Source organism: Phalangium opilio, unplaced genomic scaffold (assembly GCF_054372755.1).
Source record: "Phalangium opilio isolate 3A_F unplaced genomic scaffold, DU_Popi_V2 ptg000209l_1, whole genome shotgun sequence".
Taxonomy (NCBI): Eukaryota; Metazoa; Arthropoda; class Arachnida; order Opiliones; family Phalangiidae; genus Phalangium; species Phalangium opilio.
Window position 1 is genome coordinate 15,238,807 of NW_028324217.1, and position 5,270 is coordinate 15,244,076.

Genomic DNA, 5,270 nt, shown 5'->3' on the forward strand with positions numbered 1-5,270 from the left:
TAGCCGCTTGGTTTCTATCACGTTCACTTTCCCTATACTTTGGATCTTGGCGTTCAGTAGCCTTACTTAACTGATTTCTTACACGTTCGCTTGATCTATACCATTCATCAACCCTTTTTAATTTCTTGGTAAATATTCCACCCTGATTTTCAATTTCACAATTTGACTCATTCTCTCGCTTTTTCCCTTTAGTTAGCGACTCCCTCTTACTGAATTCTTCATTTTGTCTCAGGATTCTTAATCTCTGTAACGGATAGACATTACCATGGGACGTACAAGGTACTTGTTCATGGCTTTCGATGATTTCACTAATATTAGCATTAACATGGGACCTACAAGGCACTTGTTCATCGCTTTCGATGATTTCACAAATATTAGCATTAACATTTTGTACATTATTGGGTTCCTTATTAATAGATATGCCTACGCCTACAGTACTTTCAATAGAACATTTATTTAATGCATTATCTTTCGTACGATCATGGCCAACTGGCCTCACGGTAGGACCAACATTTTGTGTGCTAGAACCTGTTCCCAAAAGAGACTTTTTTTCCGCGGCTAACGCTCTTCTCCTTTCATTTTCGCGTTTCCTAAATTCGGGATCTGACGTTTTTGCCCTCATTCTTTCCCTTGCCTTTCGTTTTCTGGGGCCGTATTCTGCAGAAAATGTATGCTCCTCCTCCAGACTTAAGCTCGCTGATTGGTCGGTCAGGATCGAACTTAGGGCTTTTCATTGGCGGTGGCGGTTTTGGGGCAAAACTCACTTAAGACTTCTGAGAGGTTGAAATTTTCGAGCAGACAACATTGACACGTGTCAAAATATACACCAAATTCAAAGTACTAATTTTGGAACTCGGCAAACCGTTCAGCATCATGAATCGGTTAATTAACCGGTTTTTTTTGCTTTCTTTTTCCACCGGAACTTAGCAGACTACACTTCGTCGTTGCTAATGGCGGTAATGGCAGGTAACGGACTATTTTGTTCTTGGTGTTGTTGACTTTTGAAAGAAAGACAATAAATTATTGTTTTAAATACTGTTAGTTTACAAAATATAAGGGTTTGCGTTGTTATAATTTAAAAAATATGCCTTTGTTTTGTGGGAAAATGAAGTCGAACTCTGCCCGAAGTCGAAAAGGATTTACACCGAGGCTTATGACGAAGAAAGTCCTCTGTAGACTGTAGTAAGTAGTAAAGAAAGATTTTATTGTTTCTGTTATTTACTTATTGTTTGGTTCTGTAAGATAGGTTTCAAGCAACAGGGGCACGCTAGCAAATGATTGGAACATGAAATGAGGCACCATCCCATAGCGAAGGTATTTCGTCATTCATTGGCCATGACCAAGATAATTGTGTTTTTATACAAATATGATTGCCTATTCCTTATGGGTCATGAAAGCCTGATTCGTTATACTTATAATATAAATTCCATGACTGTCACAGCCATCTTCCCTTGCGCTGGGCACCATGAACCGTACCTATTTTATAATCAAATCACCAACAGCGAAAGCTATTCTTGTACCTTTTATAAAGCAACTATTGCACTAATGTTCAACTGGTAAATAATGTTGCACACATGTCTAACAAATAGAAATATTCATATGCTTTTCTTTTAATATAGATTGTGGTAATGACGTGTTTGACATGAACCCGAATGGGAACTATTTTTGACCTCTATAGTAGGAATTTCTCTTCATTTTTTTCTGTTACTAACAGGTTTATTTTAGCAAATTAAAGATAGCAATATAGGGACAATGTACTTTAATAACTTCATTGACTGTCAAAACACCACACAGCAGAGGAAGGATAACTGGATAAAACATCAGGGAACACAGATAGGTTTAATGATGTCAATGAGGAAGATTGTTGGTTGGAAGAGATCAAGAAGATATTGAGCATCTTGAAAGGCGATATATGAAAGAAGACTGCTTCGACAATGGAGAGCGGTAAAACTGGAGGCCGAACCAGTTACGTCCATGAACTCCTAAAATGTACCTTTATTCCCAGTTTTGAACTTGATATTTGTCAGTATGCTGTAAATTGTTAGCTATCTTATACTCGAATTCGGATATTCTCCAGCAATGTATGTAAATATGTAGTTGGTAAATGTCCAACTTTTATGGAACTGTTGGAGAAATAATAATGAAACACAAGAATATGTTGACCCCCTATTTCCTACCCATTGAAATGTTACAGTTTTATTGTCTTAATTCATTTTTGCGTGGCATCTTCCCTTAAATACATAGCGGTGCTCGAAACATTAAAGACGGATCACTGAGATAAAAATATAACCGTAGAATCACCAATAGGCTTACTAGTTCCTATAGTCGCACATTTTTTAATTGTTATTTAACAATAAAGGGGTAGTAGCGAATAAATCAATAACTAAATTTTAAATTGAAACACGTAGGTTTTTAGAATAGAATATGCAAAATGAAGGTCATTTTAAATATTTTGTTTCAATAATGCTTCGTCACTTGTTGAAATGTGCAATTGAAAATACAAATATGGGGAATCTTCTTTTAAAACTGCAACAAAGATGATCAATAAAAGCCTTTTTTCCATATATAGGATTTTAGGTTCGATACATGATTTCCATTGGTCCTATATTAATACAATCTTATAATGATAATTCATAAACTACAATGCTCCAGAACATATGCACATGAATGCCAGTCCTCCTTCATCCTAATACCATTCCAACAGACTCATACATTTGCCTACATCAGATAATAATACCATAGATGTGCATTTAGTGGCCGTCTAATAAAATGGTCTTATAGACATTGAAAATAAGAAACTAATTTACATCGAGAATCCTATGTGATAAAGTCAAAATAAACTCAAGTTTTATTTAAATAATGTTGCTAAACTGTTTTTAGTAACAGCTCATCATTCAGTCTCGACATTGGTTCCTCTCCATTACTTATTTTCCAATAATTGATTCTTTATTACCATAATAATAATTAGTTAAGTTTGATTTGTTTATCTTATCCAAACCTTTAAAGAGCTCACCTCATATTTGTATAGGCGCAAATCACATACTCGTTGGTAGTTTATACTTGCAACAACTATGCCAGCCTTTTCTTTAAAGGGATACCTTAGAGTAAAGCATGCTCAACTAATAAAAGTGTTAATACCTTAATATGCAAGTTGATTACAACACTTCAATGTTGGCAGATATCCTTAGAGGAAGTGCCCACCCTAGATAATTCTCCATTGCCATTGCCATTGCCAGTGTCAATGATAGAAATGTCATTACCACAAATCTATAATAAAAGAAAAGCATAAGAATATTTCTATTTGTTAGACATGTGTGCAACATTATTTACCAGTTGAACATTAATGCAATAGTTGCTTAATAAAAGGTAGAAGTATTTCTTTCGTTGTTGGTGCTTTGATTATAAAATAGGTACAGTTCATGGTGCCAAGTGCCAGGGAAGATGGCTGTGACAGTCATGGAATATATATTATAAGCATATTGAATCAGGCTTTCATGACCCATAAGGATTAGACAATCATATTTGTCTCAAAACACAATTATCTTGGTCATGGCCAATGAATGACGAAATACCTTCGCTATGGGATGGTGCCTCATTTCATGTTCCAATCATTTACTAGCGTGCCTCTGTTGCTTGAAACTTATCTTACAGAACCAAACAATAAGTCAATAACAGAAACAATAAAATCTTTCTTTACTACTTACTACAGTCTACAGAGGACTTTCTTCGTCATAAGCCTCGGTGTAAATCCTTTTCGACTTCGGGCAGAGTTCGACTTCATTTTCCCACAAAACAAAGGCATATTTTTTAAATTATAACAACGCAAACCCTTATATTTTGTAAACTAACAGTATTTAAAACAATAATTTAGTTGTCTTTCTTTCTAAAGTCAACAACACCAAGAACAATATAGTCCATTACCTGCCATTACCGCCATTAGCAACGACGAAGTGTAGTCTGCTAAGTTTCGGTGGAAAAAGAAAGCAAAAAAACCGGTCAATTAACCGATTCATGATGCTGAACGGTTTGCCGACTTCTAAAATTACTACTTTGAATTTGGTGCATATTTTGACACGTGTCAATGTCGTCTGCTCGAAAATTTCAACCTATCACAAGTCTTAAGTGAGTTTTGCCCCAAAACCGCCACCGCCAATGAAAAGCCCTAAGTTCGATCTTGACCGACCAATCAGCGAGCTTAAGTCCGGGGGAGGAGCATACTTTTTCTGCAGAATACGGCCCCTGATTTCCTCTTTACTCAAATTATTATCTTCCTCCAATTTATTATTCAGTTAAATACTCACAAAGATCCGCAAAAGCAATCCCCTTGCAAGACTCTGTAACGTTTGAAATATTATTTTCCGAAGAAATTTATTACAGAAGATTGAATTATGAAGTACTACCTTTGAAATTCAAATAAAGAATGATAAAAGTGCGTAAAAAAGGTCTTTCACAAATAGGGGGCGTATAAACTAAACAGCATTTTTTATATTTAAAAAATATTCTTAGATTGTCAAATACTTTTTTCACCGTTGAATTTTTTTAACACCAGCTTGTAAAAAAGATCTCATTCAAACTAGGGGGGCGGGGCGTATCTTAAAAATAGAAGCTAGTTCTCATACAAATAAAATTTCGCTACGCGGCAGCACTTAGCAATCGCCTACCGAAGGATAGGGGCGTGCGCGAGGTACATTGGGAGAGATACGGTGCCGCAGGTCGCCCATCATCATCATTTCCAATCCATCTCAACTCCCTTATCCCCGTTTCCATTACCCCATCGGCTTCTAGAAATCTGCCACCATGGAGCAATAATAAAGGAGACTAAATATTTTACTAAAACGTCTTTTCTATTTATTTTATTGCCAAATACTATCGCATCTTCATGCTCAAGCTATGAAAATTCCGGAAATATTTATTGGACACATTGTCCAGTGACCCCCTTCGTTTTTAAAACAATTATGCGACATTTTAAAATTTTCGGACAATGTCCAGTGTCCTGTGTTTATTTCTGGCCCTGCATGCTTTCAAATAATAAGAGCCTGGGCTACAAGTCGAAATGCGTTCAGTGCGCAAACCACATGGATTGGTTTTGTAAGTTTATTCGCACTGAACGTCTGGCAGCCCGGCTGTATGAAAGCCATAGTTTGAGATTTTTTCCCAGGTTAAATGGGGGATGAAAATCTTCGGAATAGTAGTACCATGGAAGAAAAGCATTTAATGTTCCCTCAGCCTTGGGCTTGTGAAAACCTATTATAGAATGAAGATTCTACAAT

At 36.2% G+C, this 5,270-nt stretch overlaps 2 long non-coding RNA genes across 5 annotated transcripts; one reads left to right on the forward strand and one right to left on the reverse strand.

Annotated features, from left to right (window-relative positions):
- Nucleotides 1-843: 843 nt before the first annotated feature.
- Nucleotides 844-1,623, forward strand: LOC149620804 (uncharacterized). The gene is made up of 4 exons (XR_016375370.1): nt 844-966; nt 1,043-1,182; nt 1,243-1,314; nt 1,442-1,623. It is a non-coding gene; the product is annotated as an uncharacterized LOC149620804 (long non-coding RNA).
- A 1,039-nt stretch (nt 1,624-2,662) lies between these two features.
- LOC149620805 (uncharacterized) lies at nt 2,663-4,033 on the reverse strand. Of its 4 annotated transcripts, none has more exons than XR_016375181.1 (7): nt 3,922-4,033; nt 3,705-3,844; nt 3,573-3,644; nt 3,331-3,445; nt 3,139-3,267; nt 2,808-3,084; nt 2,663-2,718 (listed from the first exon to the last, which is right to left on the reverse strand). It is a non-coding gene; the product is annotated as an uncharacterized LOC149620805 (long non-coding RNA). The 4 variants fall into 4 exon arrangements; XR_016375182.1 differs by having other exon boundaries at nt 3,705-3,829; nt 3,922-3,968; XR_016375180.1 differs by lacking the exon at nt 3,922-4,033 and having other exon boundaries at nt 2,808-3,079; nt 3,705-3,915.
- Between the last annotated feature and the right edge of the window lie 1,237 nt (nt 4,034-5,270).